The following is a 22,079-nucleotide window of genomic DNA, read 5'->3' on the forward strand; positions in this document are numbered from 1 at the left end:
TAATTTTATTTAGCTTAGTTTAATTTAAGTGAGAGGTTTTTGAGAAATAAATATTGAGTGTAGAATTTTACCTTTCTTTTTATTTACTTATTTAGTAGGAGTAGATTTGTTTTAGTAATTATCAAGAAAAGAAAAAAAGAGCCAATGGAAAATTGTCACATGGCAAAAGATTCTCTCTTATTATATAATTCACAGGCACTTTCCTAGCAATTTCCTACAAATAACACCTACCATAGACAAATCACACTGTCAATCCTTATCTCTTCCACAAATTAATCCATATACCTATACTTATATTTCTACACACATAAAAGACCTAATCCTAGATCCCCTCCCATAGAAAATTCCTAAGGAGAACGGCAAACCCCCCAATTCCAAAATTCTTCAGCTAAGAATGGTAGCACACCAATCTTCGAGAATCAGCCTCCAACTTCCTCAAATCAAAGAGGTCTAATTCCCCAAGACAAAAGGAGCTGCACCACAAAACAAAAAAGAAGGGAACAAAATATAGGAGAATTGGGTTTGGCATGTCTCATCTTCTTGGAATTTGTATTGAATTCATTGATTTTAGAGGTTTCTGAAAGCTAAGTGAATGATTCTTTTTTGCATTACACTTTGGTGGTGAAGATTTAAAGAGAAAAGTTTCAAATGATTTTTGTTGGATCCCAAGTGTTAGTACATTGTGTTTTCTGCTTATAACAATTATTATTTGTGGAATGTTGTGAGAAATTTCAGCACGTCTCAGATGAACATTTTCTTGGTTGTTGGGGAAATGATCAAAATTAAGTAGGTGATTACTTGGAGCTATTGATGGAAAAACTGAATTACTTTTTATTTGCTTCTTCTAATTAGCATCCAAACAATTGCACCGGAGGGGCTAGGAGTTCCTGGAGCTGTCAGCGTGTCTTTCTTAAATAGGGAATTGGTTTTCTTGATCCTCCAATTTTTGGATGAGTAAAAGCTCAAAGAGGCAGTTCATAAGTAAGTTTCTGTTCTGTACACCTTTTATCGTTAATATTCAAATGTCGATATCATCTTGAGAATTGAAAGAGATTATATGACTGATATTTCCATTTTCTAGTTCTTTTCGATTTAGACCCTACAAATTATGTTGTCAACTGACCGCCTTGAGTCAGATGTGGATTTTTGCTATTTCAAAAATTTTCAGTTTAATGGTGAAATATTAAGAATGTTTATTTTTTAGGTTATTTTTTTTTTGCATTCTCTCATATCCTCATTTAGCCAGAGTTAGCAAATGACCTCTCCGAACCAAGCAGACTAGGAAAATAATTCATAAATACCGTAGTTTGTTTTAGGTGCATTAATAAATCATTAATTATTGTGACTATGGGTACGATTCCCATAGCATAGTCATGATACATTATCTCAAATTCGGGTGTGCATTTCATGTGACCCGATCGCAACAACTTCGAACATTAATAAAAAAAATAAACATGTTGCGAACCGCGGGTGCATTTCATGTAGCGTGCTTTGCTGTGTAATCCAAAACGACAAGTGTACGACAATCGTAACTTGTTCAAGAAATAAATCTATAAATCCTAAAAATGGTTAAATAATTAATTAAAAGTGGTAAAAGGAATAAAATGCACAATGGCTTCTAAACATGTAATTAATAAGATAATTAGGCTAATTTTAATAGTTTAAGCGACTGTGCTCGAACCACGGTACCCGGGAATACCTAACACCTTCTCCCAGGTTAACAAAATTCCTTATCTAGAATTTCTGGTTCGCAGACTTTTAAATAAAGTCGATTTTCCTCGATTTGGGATTTAAAATAAATTGGTGACTTGGGACACCATTAGTGGCGACTCTGAAAAATAAATAAAATAATTTCATTTAGATTTATGTCACTTTAATTGGAAAAACACTCTTATATCCCCCTCTGGTGGTAGAAAGGAGGTGTGACAACTCTGGCGAATCTATCGGGGAAAAGAACTCAGAACTTCTGGTTCAGGGTTCAGAATTCGAGCTTAGAATAACTATGATAGTTGGCTTTTTATTTATTATCTAATTTTTACGTGTATTGAGCCTGATGTGCTAAATGTCGCTTTTTACCACTTTTATACTGAGTGAATTGTATATAAATTGCTATAAAACCCTTTTCTCTCTGAGTCTTCTAATCTTATGGGGAGTGTGCACTTCGCGTGACTTCTTTTCTGTTAGAGTCATATCCCAATTTTAGAACGAGGTTCATACAAGTTGCAAAGTTGGTGAAGCTTCTGTATTCCCGGTACGCTGCCCCCTCGGCTCGAGCTGTCCGCTCGGGTAAGCCAGATCTACAACAATACACCCAGGTTTTTAAACCTAGAATAGCATAGCCTCATGCCGGATCCCTAGTAGGAACGCTTGTTTGCATCACGTACATTTGACTTTGGGGGATCAACACAGGGGTTGGGTCCGTCTAGGACAAGTGAACCCAAATTCAAAGACCATCATGATGCATCTTACGTGCTACTTGTGCATCTATTTGTTTTGGCTTGCATGTTGACTGACTTCTAGAATCGGAAAAGAAAATCAAAAAGAAAAAAAAAAGGGAAAAAAGAAGAGAAAATCAAAGGGAAAAATCAAGAGTGAGAGGTAGGTATTTAAAATTCTGAAACACTGCTGAAATTTTGAAAAAAAAAGAAGAAAATAAGCCAAATTTTTCAAAGGTCATGCTTCCCCTGTTCCATCAAAACTGGGCGAACTACAGAGGTCTGATTCTCACTGGATGTGAGATACGTAGGCAAACCTCATCGGTTCCGGCCCCCATTTATCAAAAAAAAAATATTCAAAAATATTTTCCTTTACTTCCTTCTTTAGAAAGTCTTTCTTTTAGACACTTTTTTTTTAAAAAAAATCCAAAGATCTTTTCCATTACTTCATTCTTTAGAAAGTCTTTCTTTTGGACCCCAATTTTTAAAAAAATTGTAAAAATATTTTCTTTTAATCTCTCTCAAAATCCAATAAATATTTGTTTAAAATACAAAAGAAAATTCAAGATTCAAAAATATTTTCTCTTTTATTTTGGAGTATTTCTTTCATAAATTAAAAGTAAAAGTCCAAAAATATTTCCTTTCTTCTTTAGAAGTTTTTCTTTCGAAATTTCATGAAAAAAAAAAAGAAAAAAGAAAAAGAAGTTAAACTTCAAAAAAAATATATTTTTCTCTTTTTTAGACGTCTTTCTTTAAAAAAAAATCTTTTTAAAAAAACAAATAAAAATCCAAAAATATTTTCTTTCTTATTTATTAGTCTTTCTTTCAGAAATAAAAAAAAAGACTTAGTTTATTTACATTATTCCTGATCTTTCGGAACTACGCAAGATCTTATTCATGTTCCCACATGATACGTAGGCAACCCACGTCAGGTTCGATCAACCATTAAAAAGAAAAAAGTAAAAAAATGAAAAAAATGACGATAATAATAAGGACTGACTGAATCCATTCTAATGTGTCTTTTGTTTGAACTATGAAGAAAGTTTGAGGTGGACGATTTGTGGTAAGCGCACAACACAAGATCCAAGGAAAATGATAACTGACATCGAAGCTGTTACAAGTTCTCAAGAGACTCAGGGTCAGAGAGTTCAACAAGAGTCTACTCTGGTGAGGAAAATAGAATACTGAAACAGCAAATGACCAAAATGTGTCAAGCATGGGCCAATAGCCAAGGACAGCCTTGTCTTGAGTCACAATTTGCTACCCTGCAAGAGCAGTACCACTCTCGTGAATACCACTGGTACTTGTTTGATCTTCCTGCAAACATTGAGAAGCCTGCCCGAAAGATGGCACAAGAAGAAATGACCCAAAGAGTGGAAAGCTTAGAACAACAGTTGAAAAACATGCAAGGGCTGGTAGGTTAGAAGAGTATCGCCTTCAAGGATCTATGTATGTTCCCCGATGTCCACTTGTCGTCTGGTTTCAAGACTCCCAAATTTAAAAAGTATTATGGACATGGAGACCCCATAGCCCACATGAAAAAGTATTGCAATCAACTAAGAAGTACGAAAAGAAATGAAGAATTGCTGATAGCTTATTTTGGGGAAAGCTTTACGGGTGTAGCCTCTGAATGGTTTATAGATCAAGAAACATCCCGCTGGTATGTCTGGGACGACATGGCACAGACCTTTGTCAAACAGTTCCAATACGACATCGACATCGCCCCAGACCGCAATTCCCTTTCAAACTTGAAGAAGAAACAAAATGAAAGTTTCAGGGAATATGCCATTAAATGGAGAGAGCAAACAGCTAGAGTTAAGCCACCCATGGATGACCAGGAGCTAATCACTGTCTTTCTTTAGGATTAAGAGCCATATTATTTTCAAAACATGATGTCCGTAGTGGGTAAACCCTTCTCGGAAGCAATCAAAATGGGGGAAATGGTTGAGAATGGTCTTAAGGCAATCAGAATTATAAGTCAAACAGCTCTAAGGTCGCAACTCAAACTGTCCAGTTTGAATCTGATAGTTTTAGTGACACGAATAAGAAGGACGAAGAAATCATGATGACATCAGGGTCGAGAAGAGCTCCTAGGAGAGTATCTCGAAGGTATGACCAGCCTCATCTGTTTTCTGATGATGCTCCTAAGCAATATTATCCACCTCAAAACCCTCAATACTATGTTGCTGCCCTCAGTATGTTGCCCGGCCACTAAGACACCACAAAAGGTGAGAATCAGTACCGCAAAATCTCCATCAGCCTCCACAAAATTTTCAAATGCCTTATAACCCACATCCAAGCCAAGGGTATAGAAGGGAACAAGGGCTGAAAGATAATTTTACACCAATAGGAGAGTCCTATGCAAACTTGTTTGAGAAATTAAAGTAGTATGACATGATTGCACCTATTCCTCCAAATCATGTGGACCCCCGTGCAACACGTTTTGACCCTTCTAAAATGTGTGAATACCATTCTAATGCCCAAGAGCACAATATTGAGAGCTGTTGGGATTTGAAAAGAGAAATAGAAAGGATGATCCAGGAAAAACGGATTGTGATCCAAGACAGTGACACCCAGAATATCGTGCAGAATCCTTTACCTGTGCATGATGATACACACTTTGTGGGGATGATGCGTGGTGACATGGAGTATGAGAATCCTCTCGGGAACTTGCTAACTGAAGTTAATGATTTTGAAATTGGAGAAGGCCATGGTGATTCTGATGAGAAAATTTGTGGCTAAATGTCAAGCTTAGCAATTGAAAAGTAATTCTCTCCTCACTCGGAAGGAATCTTGGTAGCTTGTTTTGATGTTTTTTCTGCTATCTGGGTTATTTCAGGGTTGTGATACAGATTTTATTTATTTTAATGAGTCAAACCCTTCTATCCTTCTATTATGTTTGTATGAGTCATGTCTGTCTATCCTTCTATTCTTTTTCCTTCTAGCCTAACATGCTTCACGTAATGCAATTAAAGCAGTTTAAGCAAATAGGCAATTAAGTCAACTAAACATGCTTTTCTAAACTACAACAGGCTAAATTCGCAAGTAGAATAAAGCAGGAAAAAGGAACTCAATTGAAATACTTAAAGTAAAATCGAATTTTCAACAATTATCTCAAGTACGCACTCGTCACCTCACGTACAAGGCATTTCCATTACCCAATATATCATATCCTAAGGGGAAGGTCCCCCGCACAAGGTTAGACAAGCCAGTTATCTCGAACCAGCACAAAATCAACCCGACACCATGTCTTTGCCATGAATACTCGGCTCCAAATGGACCAAATCAATTCAATTCAATTGCATAATGTAAATAACACTTCAAGTAAATGATTCTACAATTAAAGTCTAAGCTAATACGCGAAATTATGTAAAATGACCAAAATGCCTCTCGGGACCACGTCTCGGAATCGGGTGAAATTTATATTTTCAGAAATTTCGTACTCTCACAAGTTTATACATAACAAGAACACTGAAATCAGAGTCCAAATGACCCATCAAAGCCTCATTTAAAGATCTCTTAAACTCAAGCTCTAAATATCCATTCTTCCCAAATTTTTCACCACTAATTAGGTCTTTAATCACATAAAAACGAGTTATGAAGTCAAGGATGTTACCTCCAAGTGATTCTCCTTTGTTTTCCTCGAAAATCTCTCTCAAAAGCTTCAAACTCGGATGAAAATGGTGAAAGAATAGCTCAAATTCGCGAAGGCAACTATTTATATGTTCTGGCCAGCGATTTCCGCATCTGCGGCCCTAGGACCGCATCTGCGGAGCTAAGGTCGCATCTGCGACTTTTCATTAGAGGGCAAGCTTCCGCATCTGCGACTCCCAATTTCCAAATGCAGTACCGCTTCTGCGGTATTATCATCGCTTCTGCGGTTTCTGAGGAAATGACCAAATTCCGCATCTGCGGTTATCCTTCCGCAGGTACGGTTCCGCTTCTTCAGTGAACTACCCGCATCTGTGGTTCCTGAAGAGATGGCCAATTTCTGCTTCTACGGCCACTTAGCCGCTTCTGTGGTGCCGCACCTGTGGAACCCAAACCGCAGTTATGGTTATGACAGAACCAACAGCTGAAGCTGCAACTTTAATTCAAAAATCTTTCCGTCAACCATCCAAAATCATATCGAGGCCTCCGGGACCTCAACCAAAGGCACTAACAAGTCACAAACCACTATCCAAACTTGTACCAATCCTTAAAACACCTAAAACAACATCAAAACCTCGATTTAACCATGGATTTAAGCCTAAGAACTCCAAATTCTCAAAATACGCTTTCGATCAAAAAGTCTATCAAACCTCGTCCGAATGACCTGAAATTTTTCACACACGTCACATTCAACACTATGGAGCTACTCCAACTTCTGAAATTCCATTCTGACTCTCGGATCAAAATCTCACTATCGGACCGGAAACTTCAAAAATTCAACTTCCGGTACTTCAAGCCTAAATTATCAACGGACCTCCAAAATACACTCCGAACACGCCCCTAAGCCTGAAATCACCTAACGGAGCAAAACGGAACCATCAGATTCCATTCCTAGGCTATCTTCATACTGTTCCAACTACGGTCAGCTTTCCAACACTTAAGCTCTCATTTAGGGACTATGTGTCCCAAAACTCTCCGAAACTAGAAACCGAACATCCTGGTAAATCAAAATAGCAGAAATAAACTCTGGGAAAGCACTTAATAGGGGATCGGGGCATTAGTTCTTAAGACGACCGGTCGGGTCGTCATATACTCTTACACTTAAACGTTCGTTCGTCCTCGAATAAGCATCAAGACATACCTGAAGTAGTGAAAAGATGAGGGTAACGACTGTGCATATCCTGCTCGGCCTCCCAGGTCGCCTCCTTGACTGGCGAGCCCCGCCACTAAATCTTTACCGAAGCAATGTTCTTTGACCTTAGCTGTCTAACCTGCCTGTCTAATATTGCCACTGGCTCCTCAACATAATATAGATCCTTGTCCAATTGGACTGAATTGAAATCCAACACGTTCGACGGATCACCGTGATACCTCTGAAGCATCGAAACATGAAATACCAGATGAATTCCTGCCAAGCTTGGAAGTGAGGCAAGCTCATAAGCAACCTACCCAACGCGCCTCATTATCTCAAAAGGGCCAATAAACCTTGGACTCAACTTCCCTTTCTTCTCGAATCTCATAACGCTCTTCATAAACGAAATCCGAAGCAGAACCTGCTCTCCAACCATATAGGAAACATCATGAACCTTCCGGTCCGCGTAACTCTTCTGTCTGGACTGGGCTATGCGGAGTCTATCATGAATCACCTTAACCTTCTCTAAAGCATCTTAAACCAGGTATGTGCCCAACAATCTGGCCTCACCCGGCTCAAACCAACCCATCGGGGATCTATAGCTCCCATATAAAGCCTCATACGGTTCCATATGAATGATGGACTGATAGCTATTGTTGTAAGCAAACTCCGCCAATTGCAAGAAATGATCCCAAGACCCTCCAAACTCAATCACACATGCACGGAGCATATCCTCAAGAATCTGAATAGTGCACTCGGACTGTCCGTCCATCTGAGGGTGAAATGTTGTACTCAACTCCACCCGAGTACCTAACTCATGCTGAACGGCCCTCCAAAACCGTGATGTGAACTGAGTACCTCTATCTGAAATGATGGACACTGGAATACCATGCAGATGAACAATCTGCCGAATATAAATCTCCGCCAACCACTCTGAGGGATAAGTAGTACACACAGGAATGAAATGAGCGGACTTGGTCAGCCGATCCACAATCACCCAAATAGCATCAAACTTCCTCAAAGTACGCGGGAGCCCAACTACAAAGTCCATGGTGATCCGCTCCCACTTCCACTTCGGAATCTCTATCTGCTGAAGCAACCCACCCAGTCTCTGGTGCTCATACTTCACCTGCTGACTGTTGAGACACCGAGCTATGAATCCAACTATATCTTTATTCATCCACCTCCACTAATAGTGCTGCCTCAAATCCTGATATATCTTCGCGGCACCTGGATGGATGGAATACCGCGAGCTATGGGCCTCCTCCAGAATCAACTTCCGAACACCATCAACATTGGCTACGCAAATAGTCATATCTCTAGCATCACCATGCTGAACCTTGTCCTTTAGGACAAGCAAATAAGGGTCATCATACTATCGCTCGTTGATACGACCAAATAAGGAAGACCGAAAAACCACGCAAGCTAGAACCCGACTAGGCTCTGAAAGATCCAATCTCACAAACAGGCTAGCTAAGGCCTGAACATCCATCACCATAGGCCTCTCTGATGCTGGTAAATATGCCAAACTCTCCGCCCGGCAACTCAAGGCATCAACCACTATATTGGCCTTGCCCAGGTGATAAAAAATGATTATATCATAGTCCTTTAGCAACTCTAACCACCTCCTTTGGCACAAATTTAGATCCTTTTGCTTGAACAGGTGCTGCAAGCTCCGATGGTCCGTATAAATCTCACAAGGCACACCATATAAGTAATGGTGCAAAATCTTTAGGGCGTGAACAATGGCAGCTAACTCAAGGTCATGAACAGGGTAGTTCTTCTCATGTATCTTCAATTGTCTGCACGCGTAGGCAATCACCCTACTATCCTGCATCAACACCCTCCGAGGCCAACCCTTGAGGCATCACAATAGACCATATAAGACCCCGAACATATAGGCAGTGTCAAAATTGGGGTTGTGGTCACAGCTGTCTTGAGCTTCTAAAAGCTCGCCTCACACTCCTCCGTCCACTGGAACGAAGCACCCTTCTAGGTCAGTCTAGTCATAGGGGCTGCAATAGATGAAAACCCCTCAACAAATTGACGGTAGTAACCCGCCAAGCTAAGGAAACTGCGGATCTCTGTAGCAGAGGATGGTCTGGGCCAACTCTGCATGATCTCTATCTTCTTCGGATCCACCTGAATACCCTCATTCGATACTACGTGGCCTAGGAATGTCACCGAATCCAACCAAAACTCACATTTCGAGAACTTAGCATATAATTTCTTCTCTCTCAGAGTCTGAAGCACAGTCCTTAGGTGTTGGTCATGATCTTCCCGACTTCGGGAATACACCAGAATGTCATCAATAAAGACAATGACGAACGAGTCAAGATATGGCCGGAACACACTGTGCATCAAATGCATAAAGGCTGCTGGGGCATTTTTCAGCCCAAATGACATGACAAGGAACTCGTAATGACCATACCGAGTCCTGAAAGCAGTCTTTGGGATATCTGGCTCCCGAATCTTCAACTGATGGTAACCTGAGCGCAAATCAATCTTAGAAAACACATGTGCGCCTTGAAGCTGGTCAAACAGATCATCAATATGAGGCAAAAGATTGTGGTTATTCATGGTAACCTTGTTCAACTGGCAATAATCAATACACATATGCATAGAAACATCTTTCTTCTTCATAAACAAGACAGGAGCACCCTAAGGTGATACACTGGGCCGAATAAAACCCTTATCAAGAAATTCCTGTAACTGATCCTTCAACTCTTTCAACTCAGGAGGAGCCATACGATACGGAGGAATAGAAATGGGCTGAGTGGCCGGCAATATATCGATGCCAAAATCAATATCTCTATCAGGTGGCATGCCTGGAAAATCAGCTGGAAACACATCGCGAAAATCCCGTACTACTAGGACTGAATCAACTGAAGGGGTATCAATACTGACATCTCTCACATAAGCTAAGTACGCATCACAACCCTTCTCAACCATACGCTGAGCTTTAAGAAAAGAAATAACTCTACTAGGAGTGTGATCTAAAGTACCCATCTACTCAACACGCGGTACACCTGGCATAGCTAGCATCATGGTTCTGGTATGATAATCTAAAATAGCATAATGGGGCGACAACTAGTCCATGCGCAATATAATGTCAAAATCTACCATGCTGAGCAACAATAAATCAGCTCTGGTCTCAAAACCACTAAGAGCAACCAAACACGACAAATAGGGGAACTCAAAGAATCCCAAGATACACCCAAATACGGAGAAAAATAAGAAGACACATAAGAGTAAGTAGAGCCTAGATCGAATAGAACCAATGCATCTGTGTGGCAAACCAATATAATACCTGTGATGACAGAATCAGAAGCTACAGCCTCGGTACGGGCAGGAATGGCATAGTATCTAGCCTGGCCTCCCCCTCTAGGGTGACCTCTACATCCCCGACCTCAACCTTTAGCAGGCTGAGCAGGTGTGGTAGTAACTGGAGCTGTAATCATAGCCTGAGAACTCTGCGGGACACGCTATGGCTGCGAAGTTTGTGGAGGTGCACGCCTCCCAAGCCTAGGGCAATCCCTCACCACGTGGCGTGTGTTACCAGACTTAAAACAAGCTCTGGGAGGACGTGGAGGCTGTGACTTGCTCTGACCAGGTCTGCTAGACTGGCCTCTGAAAGCACCCCGCGCAGGAGGCGCGCTAGAAATCTGAGGTGCATAGTAAGGCACCTGAGGCCTAGGAGGAGCTGGAGCACTATTGGCTGCTGGAAGAGCTGAATGAATAGGGCGACTCATACAATCCCTACCATGACGACCTGTAGCTGGGGTACATGCACCAGAATAATGGTCTGACTCTCGAGACCTCTTGGCCTCCCTCTACTATCTCTCCCTAGCATGCATACCCTCAATCCTCCTAGCAATGCTCACCACCTGCTGATAAGAAATATCCATCTCCAACTCATGATCCATGGTAGATCTAATGCTGGGAATAAGGCCCTCAATAAACCGGCGAACCCTCTCACGAACAGAAGAAACCAATGCTAGGGCATGTCTAGCCAAACTAGTATAACGAACAACATACTCAAAGACAGTCATAGTACCCTGGCGGAAATGCTCAAACTCTGCACGCCATGCTTCCCTAAGGCTTTGAGGTACATACTCCCTCAAGAACAAATCTGAAAACTGAGCCCAAGTCAGTGAAGCAGCCTCATCTGGACTGTCTAACTCATTGGTGCGCCACCACTCATAGGCGGCACCTTGAAGCTGGTACGCAGGGAAACCCTACTCGATCCTGATATACCCATGGTACGGAGAATGCGGTAACTCTCATCTAGAAATCCTAGAGTATCATCCAATGATAGACCACTGAATACCGAGGCTTGTACTTCTTGAACCTCTCAAGCCTCAGCTGCTCCTCCTCAGAAGCCGTTGCCCTGTCCTCGGGCTGAACTGGCACTGCAGTTTGTACAGGAATAATCTCAGGGACCTGATCAACATGTACTCGCTGCTCAGGATTATGGGCGACAGGAGTTTGTGCTCCTCCCCCAGCCTAAGATGTAGCTGCAACAATGGGAAGTAGCCCTGCCAGAGCCACAGTGGTGTATATGCTCATGAACTGTGTCAGAGTCTCCTGAAGAGCTGGAGTAGTAGTAGCAGTAGGCACGTCAAGTGCTTGGACTACGGTTGGAATTACTGGTGGTACCTCGGCGGTAGCTCGCACAGGTGCTCTGGCTGCACCACGTGTACTTTCTCGGCCTCTACCCCGACCTCGGCCTTTGACGACTACAGTAGGGGGCACAGGTGCCTGATCATCTCGGGTAGCACATGTCCTCACCATATGTGAGAGAATAGAAGGCAAAAGTTTAAAATTGTGATGTCAAAATATCGCACGACAAGGAAATCAAATGAAGTGGAATTTTACTAACAATTACATAGCCTCTCGTAGATAAGTACAAACGTCTCTGTACCAATCAGCGAGACTCTAATAAACCGGCTCGTGATCCATGATTCCTATGAACCTAGAGCTCTGATACCAACTTGTCATGACCCCGAATCGCCCTCCGTGAACCATCATGATGACACCTAGTCTCTACGACTAGGTAGGCCTAATTTGCGGAAGAAAATCAAAATTTGCGGAAGTAAAACAATTTAAAACAGAAATAAAGTAGTAATAGTGTTTAAATGTGCCGCTTGGCTTACACCATGTTTAACTCTCAATACCAATACATAAATCCAATACCCGAAAACCCATGAATCACAAGCTAAGATCGACACTACATAGCTCTAACTTAGGAATGTCTAATAAGAACAGAAAAATACATAAGGGCTAAATACTAAAAGCCAGAACAGAAAAGGACTTCTCGGTCTGCAGACACGGCAGATGTACCTCAAAGTCTCTAGAGTAGTCACCTCCTCAAGGATGATAGGCCTGAGTAGCGATACCTGGATCTGCACATGAAAAACATGCATAGAACGGGCATAAGTACACCACAGCGTTACTCAGTAAGTGCCAAGCCTAACCTCGGTTGGGTAGTGATGAGGAAGGTCAGGGCCCTACTGAGATTAGATAAATATAAAGATGACAGGATACGATAAGCAGTACAATTGAGAATCTACAATAATAGTCTATACAGGATAATAAGAGTACAATAACGGAAACAGAGATGAAGATAAACCTCAAGGAACTACCACTCGTAACAAGGCTGATAACCGGGGATCTTTGGGTATCCCGAGGATCTCTTGGTATCCTCTATGTATACAAGGGATCTCTTGGTATCCCGAGGATCTCTTGGTACCCTCAATATATGCTAGAGATCTCTTGTGTATCCTCAATATACGTGCCACGGTCTCTTGATATCCCGCATCTCAGTCCAGATCATAAATACGTACAGGGGATCTCCCAGGATGTCGTCTCGTATTCCCAAATTAAAAACACATAGAAGCAACACAAGAATACTCAATTAAATGCAAATTTCGTAACAAGTAAATAGTTAATTCTAGCCTAACATGCTTCACTTAATGCAATTAAAGTAGTTTAAGCAAATAGGCAATTAAGTCAATTAAACAAGCTTTTCTAAACTACAACATACTAAATTCACAAGTAGTATAAAGCAGGAAAAAGGAACTCAATTGAAATACTTAAAGTAAATTCGGATTTTCAACAATTAGCTCAAGTACGCACTCGTCACCTCACGTACAAGGCATTTCACATACCCAATATATCATATCCTAAGGGGAAGGTCCCCCACACATGGTTAGACAAGCCACTTACCTCGAACCAGCTCAAAATCAACCCGACACCACATCTTTGCCACGAATACTTGACTCCAAATGGCCCAAATCTATTTAATTCAATTGCATAATGTAAATAAGACTTCAAATAACTGATTCTACAATTAAAGTCTAAGATAATACACGGAATTATGTAAAATGACCAAAATGCCCCTCCAGACCACGTCTCAAAATTAATTGAAATTTATATTTTCAGAAACCTCGTACTCTCATGAGTCTATACATAACAAGAACACTGAAATCGGAGTCCAAATGGCCCCTCAAATCCTCATTTAAAAGTTTTTTAAACTCAAGCCTTAAATACCCATTCTTCCCAAATTTTTCACCACTAATTAGGTCTTTAATCACATAAAACGAGTTATGAAGTAAATGATGTTACCTCCAAGTGATTTCCCTTTGTTTTCCTCAAAAATCTCTCTCAAAAGCTTCAAACCCGGATGAAAATGCTGAAAGAATAGCTCAAATACGCGAAGACAACTATTTATATGTTATGGCCAGCGATTTCAGTAACTGCTGCCATGGGACCGCATCTGCGGAGCCAAGGTCACATCTGCGACTTTTCATTAAAGGGCCAGCTTACGCATTTGCGACTCCCAATCCGCAGATGCGGTACCGCTTTTGCAGTATTATCACCACTTCTGCGGTTTCTGAAGAAATGACCAAATTCTGTATCTGCGGTTATCCTTCTGCAGGTGCGGTACCGCTTCTGCGGTGAACTACCCGCATCTACGGTTCCTGGAGAGATGGCCAATTTCTACTTTTGCGGCCACTTAGCCGCTTCTGCAGTGCTGCACCTGCAGAAGCCAAACCGCTGGTGCGGTTATGATAGAACCAGCAGCTGAGCTGCAACTTTAATTCCAAAATCTTTCTGTCAACCATCCAAAATCATCCCGAGGCCTCCGGGACCTCAACCAAAGGCATCAGCAAGTCACAAACCACTATCCAAACTTGTACCAATCCTTCAAATACCTAAAAAATATCAAAACCTCGAATTAACCATGGATTTAAGCCTAAGAACTCCAAAATTCTCAAAATACTCTTTTGATCAAAAGGTCTACCAAACCTCGTCGGAATGACCTGAAATTTTGCACACACATCACATTTAACACTACGGAGCTACTCCAACTATTGGAATGCCATTCCAACCCTCGGATCAAAATCTCACTATCGGACTGGAAACTTCAAAAATTAAACTTCTGGCATTTCAAGCCTAAATTAGCTATGGACCTCCAAAACACAGTCCGAACACGCCCCTAAGCCTGAAATCACCTAACGGAGCTAACGGAACCATAGAATTTCCATTCCGAGGCCGTCTTCATAGTGTTCTAACTACAGTCAACTTTCCTACACATAAGCTCTCATTTAGGGACTAAGTGTCCCAAAACTCTCCGAAATCCGAAATCGAACATCCCAGCAAATCAAAATAGCAGAAATAAACTTGAAAAAGCAGTTAATAGGGGATTGGGGCGTTAGCTCTTAAGACGACCGGCCAGGTCATCTCATCACCACTAGTCGAAGGTGAGTCGCGAAGCTGATGCAAAGAATTGGCACGAACAAGCCCGACTTCAAAGCTCATAAGAATGGCAAACGGGGAGTTTGGATTAGTTTGATAGATCATGCCGTTGAGTCCAAAATGCATGTCATGATCATTAAGGCTAGTTATTAAAAAAAGAAAAAAGGAAAAATAACTCTTCCTTCTATCCTTCCGAGAGGGGTCATTTCTTGTTAATTTTTGTTTCTTTGCATCATTATGTCCTTCACCCTGAGTCAGTCCTTGTCAAAACAATTAAGAATAGATTTCAAAATCTGCTACCAGCTTTTTAGTTGCACAAAGTAAAATTGGCCAGCACTTAGTTGTTATTGTCAATTTACCTTGACGACTCATGCAAAGGCTCTCCCAAAAAACTCTTGTCAGCCTACTTGGTGCAAGCAAAGATAACTGGTGATTCTCTCTGACAGACAAATTGCTCAAAAGTAGGAAGTCATTCAAAATATCAGAAAAGGTCACCTGAGAAAAGATCTCCCGTTGGGATAAGGCTGATTGAGCCACAAATACAAATGGTAATGGGTGTGAAACAATAAGGGTTGATGCAGAGTAAAAGTCTCTTGAAACCTACTCAAGCTGCCCAAGGACTCAAGGCCATAAACCGACCACCATTTTCAAAATTGACAAATATTTCTTTGTGTGAAACAGGAACAAAGTAGTGTAAGAAAAGTGATTCAAAAAATACAGAAAAAATAGGAAAAAAGAGAAGAAATAAAAAGAAGAGAAGAGTCGACAAAGGGAAGTTTCTCAAATCTTTGCCTTAATTTGTCTTGCTATTATGCATAAAATCTTGCCATTGATCTTCACATTTTTCCTCCTAGGATAAAAAGTCCTAGTCTGATGGATTTTCTCCTGGGATCAAAATCTTAGTCTGATGAATCTTTCTCCTAAGATAGAAGACCTAGTCTGATGAACTTTCTCTTAGGATCAAAATCTTAGTGTGATGAATTTTTCTCCTAATATAGAAGACCTAGTCTGATGAATTTTTCTCCTATGAACAGAATCTTAGTCTGATGAATCTTTCTCCTAAGATACCTAACATAAAGGAAGAAGAAAAGAGACCTAGTCTGATGTACTTTCTCATAAGATCAAAATCTTAGTCTGATAATTTTTTCTCCTAAGATAGAAAACCTAGTTTGATGAACTTTCTCCTGGGATCAAAATCTTAGTCTGATGAATCTTTCTCCTAAGATAGAAGACCTAGTCTGAAGAACTTTCTCCTAGGATAAAAATCTTAGTCTGATGAATCTTTTTCCGAAGATACCAAAAAAAAAAGACCTAGTCTTATGAATTTTCTCCTAGGATCAAAATCTTAGTTTGATGAATCTTTCTCCTAAGATAGAAAACCTAGTATGATGAACTTTCTCCTAGTATCAAAATCTTAGTCTGATGAAACTTTCTCCTAAGATATCAAAAAAAGATAAAAGCCCTAGTCTGATGAATTTTCTCCTAGGACAAGAAATCTTAGTCTGATGAATCTTTCTCCTAAGATAGAAAACCTAGTCTGATGAACTTTCTCCTAGGATAGATGTCTTAGTCTGATGAATTTTTATCCTAAGATATAAAAACTAGTCTGATGAATTTTCTCCTAAGAAATTAAAAAAAAGAAAAATAGAGAATGTCTCGATTAAAAAAAATTTAATTTGTTCATTCCTTGAAAAAAAAGCGTTGGATCAATTTGTTTAAAAGAATGATTTTCTCAAAAGAAAAAAAAATGATAATTTTTCTAAAAAAAGAAAGAAAATAAAAACAAAAAAAAAACCCTTCTTGGTTCATTTTAGTGTAGGTGCACAATTTAGTAGTCTCCCTTTCCAACATAGGGTCCCACTCTCTAGTGGATGCCAGCATAACATGGTAATCTTTTCTAGCATAGGGTCCCACTCCCTAGTGGATGCCAGCATAACCTGGTAATCTTTCCAACTTAGGGTCTCCAATCCCTAGTTGATTTCATTTTAGATGTAGGGTCTCCACTCCCTAATCTCTTTTTCCCATGGATACACAATCCCGACCTTTTTTTGCTTTCAATAAAGAAGTAGTTTTGAATTTTGTTACGATAACTCACGAAATTTTTCTAGTGAAAACTGGGGCAGAAAAATTTCGTTCATTTGTTTGTTTTGGTGTCTGGGCAGGTTTTACCTCGAGGCACAAGGTTCAAGATGACCAAAAGAAGAAGTCTCAATCCAGAATAAAAGAAAAAGAAGAAAATCAAAAGAAGTGAACTCGAAGTGCAGAAGTAGAGAAAAGCTATGGAATGCTCAAGACGTTATTGAAATCACAAGCTTTGCATGTCCGGTCTTGATCCGAAGAAGCCGTGAAAGAATAAACCAGCACCTGCAGCTAACAAGCATCAAGATTCATATCAGAGTTCGCATGAAGAACGAACCAAGATTCAAGATCAAGCTTCAGAAGACTCATAGATAGGAATCTTGTAACTTGTAGCTAATAGGCTTAGTTAGTCTTTTTAATTTTGATTTTTGATGTAACAACCGGACCACAGACCGGAGTCTCGACGGAACCTCACTCGACTCTTGAATTCATCACTCCATCATTCTCCTTGAACTACATGCGACCTGATTCCCCTATAACTCGGGATATGCAGGCTGTCCAAAACAAAGGACTCGGTTGCACCTTTTTCTTTAATTTTCTTCCTCTTTTGAATAACGATATGGTCAAAAATTAGTCACATGGCTCACTTTGTCTTTGTCTGAAAACTCTTCAGGTTTCCAAGCAAAGAGGGGCAGCTGTGAGCACCTAATTTTTTACCATGTTTGATTTTCTTCACCAACTTTTATTATTTAAATAGATTTTAAATTTAATTTTAATATTGTAGTTTTATTTCACATTTTTATAGGTTTATTTTAGATAATTTGGAAATTTAAAAAAAAAAAGAGTTACAAATTTTTAAAGTATTAGTTTTATTTTTCGTTTTACAAAGAAAAAAAATTTTCAACAAAAAAAGGGATTTAATTTTATTTAGCGTAGTTTAATTTAAGTAAGTGGTTTTTGAGAATTAAATATTGAGCGTAGTAATTTTACCTTGCTTTTTATTTACGTCTTTAGTAGGAGTAGATTTGTTTTAGTAATTATCAAGAAAAGAAAAAAAGACCCAATGAAAAATTGTCACATGGCAAAACATTCTCTCATATCATCTAAATCACATGCACTTTCCTAGCAATTTCCTACAAAAAATACCTACCCTAAAAAAATCACACTCCCAATCCTTATCTCTTCCATCAATTAATCCTTATACCTACACCTATATGTCTATACACATAAAAGACCTAATCCTAGATCCCCTCCCATAGAAAATTCCTACGAAGAACGGCAGACCCCCCAATTCCAAAATTCCTCAGCTAAGAACGGTAGCACACCAGTCTTCAAGAACCAGCCTCAAACTTCCTCAAAACAAAGAGGTCTAATTCCCCAAGACAAAAAGGAGCTGCACCATAAAACAAAAAAAGAAGGAAACAAAATATAGGAGAATTGGGTTTGGCGTGTCTCATCTTCTTAGAATTTGTATTGAATTCATTGATTTGAGAGGTTTCTGAAAGCTAAGTGAATGTTTCTTTTTTGCATTACAATTTGGTGGTGAAGATTGAAAGAGCAAAGTTTCAAATGATTTTTGTTGGATCCCAAGTGTTAGTACATTGTGTTTTCTGCTTATAACAGTTATTATTTGTGGAATGTTGTGAGAAATTTCAGCACGTCTTGGATGAACATTTTCTTGGTTGTTGGGGAAATGATCTAAATTAAGTAGGTGATTACTTGGAGCTATTGATGGAAAAACTGGGTTACTTTTTATTTGCTTATGCTAATTAGCATCTAAACATTTGCACCAGAGGGGCTAGGAGTTCCTGGAGTTGTCACCATGTCTTTCTTAAGTAGGGAATTGGTTTTCTTGATCCTCCAATTTTTGGATGAATAAAAGCTCAAAGAGGCAGTTCATAAGTAAGTTACTGTTTTGTACACCTTTTATCATTAATATTCAAATGCCTATATCATCTTGCGAATGGAAAGAGATTATATGACTGATCTTTCCATTTTCTAGTTCTTTTTGATTTAGACCCTACAAATTATGTAGTCAACTGACCGCCTTGAGTCAGATGTGGATTTGTGCTAGCTACAGAATTTTCAGTTTAATGGTGAAATATTAAGAATGTTTACTTTTAAGGTTATTTTTTTTACATTCTCTCATATCCTCATTTAGCCAGAGTTAGCAAATGACCTCTCCGAACCAAGCAGCTTAGGAAAATATTTCATAAGTACCATAGTTTGTTTTAGGTGCATTAATAAATCATTAATTATTGTCACTATGGGTACGGTTCCCGTGGCATAGTCATGATACATAATCCCAAATTCGGGTTACATTTCATGTGACCCGATCGCAACAACTTCGAACATTAATAAAAATATAAACATGTCGCGAACCACAGGTGCATTTCATGTAGCGTGGTTTGCGGTGTATTCCAAAACGGCAAATGTACGACAATATTAACTTGTTTAAGAAATAAATCCATAAATCCTAAAAATGGTTAAATAATTAATTAAAAGTGGTAAAAAGAATAAAATGCACAATAGGTTCTAAGCAGGTAAGTAATCAGATAATTAGGCCAATTTTAATAGTTTAAGCGACCGTGCTCGAACCACGGAACCCGGGAATGCCTAACACCTTCTCCCGGGTTAACAAAGTTCCTTATCTAGAATTTCTGGTTCCCAGGCTTTTAAATAAAGTCGATTTTCCTCGATTTGGGATTTAAAATAAACCGGTAACTTGGGACACCATAAACTATTCCAAGTGGCGACTCTCAAAAATAAATAAAATAATCACATTTAGATTTATGTCACTTTAATTGGAAAAACTCATTTATATCCCCTCGGGTGGTAAAAAAAGAGGTGTGACAAATCTAATTCATCTTTTTACATGTTTTCACTTCAAAATCTAGTGTTTTTCATGGGAAATTAGGTGACTTTGGGTAGAAATTAGGATTTTCAAATTTTGGGGATTTGGACCTCAAATTGAGGTCGGATTTCAAAACAAATTGCATATTTGAGTTCGTGGGTGAATGAGTAATCGGGTTTTGGTTCGAACATCGAGTTTTGACCAAGCGGGCCCGGGGTCAATTTTTGACTTTTTGGGAAAAACATTGGGAAATCTATATTCATACATTAGAATTGGTTTGTTTAGCATTTATTAATGTTATTAAGTAAATTATGACTATATACAAGCGGATTGGAAGTATTACCAAGAGGTAAAGCTGTAATTGAGGCTTGATTTTTGTCCGTGAAATTGAGGTAAGTGTTTGATCTAACCTTTGCTTGAGGTAATAAGAGTTGTTGTATTATTTTCTATGTGTTAGTATTGAGTACGGCGTATAGGTGTGGTGACCGGTATCTATACGTTGGTGTCAAGCATGCCCGTGAGTCTTATACATGATTGTTGTGACTCAATTATGTACTGTTCATGCCTAAATTGATGATTATCTGTGTTGAGCAAGACTTATGGTACTTTCTGAGTAATTGACCATTGTTGAGTATTGGCTCAAGTTGAGATTTATTTTGTGAAGTAACTGTTGAAACGATATTGGTTATAGATGATTCCCTTGCCGGGATGATATTGTATATATTGTTGATTCCCTTGCCGGGATGTTATTGTATCTATTGTTGATTCCCTTGCTGGGACGTATTGTTTATATTGTTTGGGTGGGAAAGAGTGTAAATCACAAAGGGTGATGCCTTGCATGATATTGTGAGTGAGTGTTAATACGTGAAGGGTCATGTCGTGCCGATATTGTGAGTGTAAATGCACGAAGGATGATGTCGTGCCATGATTTGAGAGTTAATGCACGAAGGGCAATGCCGTGCTGATATTGTGAATGTTAATGCACGAAGGGTGATGCCGTGCCATGATTATGAGAGGTAATGCACGAAGGGTGATACCGTGTCGTTTCTGTTATTTCATATGGTGAGAACGAGAGTAAAAGTACGAAGGGTGATTCCGTGCACGTGTTACTGTTTCATTATTCTTGTTGATTCAAATATGATGTTCATTATGCTTCTCTATTGGTTTGTTGTTTGAATTTGATATTCCCCGCAGCATGTCCCTTTCCATCTTTATTTGTCATTTTTTGTTATTATTGTTATGTTTGTATATGATTTAACTACACAGGTTTATATGGTTGTCGTGTCCTAGCCTAGTCACTACTTCGCCGAGGTTAGGCTCGACACTTACCAATACATGGGGTCGGTTGTACTGATACTGCACTCTACAGTCTTTTGTACAGATTTCAGTGTCGGACCTTGTGAGTAGCTTGAGGTAGCTGCCTTCAGTCCAGGGAGACCAAGGTAGATCTGTTGGCGTTCACAGAGCCTTAAGTCCCCATTTCCCATTTTATTTTCTTCTATCTCTTCTACTTTAAGAATAGTTGTACTTCTTTCAGACTCGTATTTGTAGTAAAATCTTAGTCGTTCGTTGATTGTGACACCCGATCTTTGGGGTAGCTATGTATTAGATTGTTAGTTTGCTATATCACTTCCGTATTTTCTTAATTATTTTGCTTAGCTAATATATGATTCAGTGTGATTAATTAAAATGGTGGAAACAACTGTAATTGTCGACTTGCCTAGCTTTCATGAGTAGGCGCCATCACGACTCCCGTGGGTGGGAAATCGGGGTCGTGACATTCTCAAAACGACCGGTCGTGTCGTTACATTCTCCCTATCTTACACAAACATTTGTCCTTGAACGTGCCAAGAACCATTCTGAAGTCATCAAATTTGTGAATGCACTCACCATACAAATAATCGCGGGTGATCCCACATCACCCCAATCTACATAAGCCCGACAACACCATCTCAATTAAAGATTTTTCCTTTTATACACTCTGTTAAGATTTAGAACAAATATTTTCATCATTCGGTCATTTCCCAAAGACTCGATTCTTACACTAACGCACGGTATCAACCTCAACCAGCCGTAACAGCCCCTGCATACACTCATAAAGTACATCTACACGATGTAACACATCACACATATATGCCCATAACAACATCTCTGACCACCATAGCTG

At 39.5% G+C, this 22,079-nt stretch overlaps 1 long non-coding RNA gene across 1 annotated transcript; it reads left to right on the top strand.

Annotated features, from left to right (window-relative positions):
- Positions 1-249: 249 nt before the first annotated feature.
- Positions 250-21,505, top strand: LOC142181572 (uncharacterized). Its single transcript, XR_012710227.1, has 3 exons — positions 250-981; positions 17,142-18,960; positions 21,179-21,505. It is a non-coding gene; the product is annotated as an uncharacterized LOC142181572 (long non-coding RNA).
- Positions 21,506-22,079: the final 574 nt, after the last annotated feature.

This window comes from Nicotiana tabacum, chromosome 1, assembly GCF_000715075.1.
Source record: "Nicotiana tabacum cultivar K326 chromosome 1, ASM71507v2, whole genome shotgun sequence".
In the NCBI taxonomy this organism is placed as follows: domain Eukaryota; kingdom Viridiplantae; phylum Streptophyta; class Magnoliopsida; order Solanales; family Solanaceae; genus Nicotiana; species Nicotiana tabacum.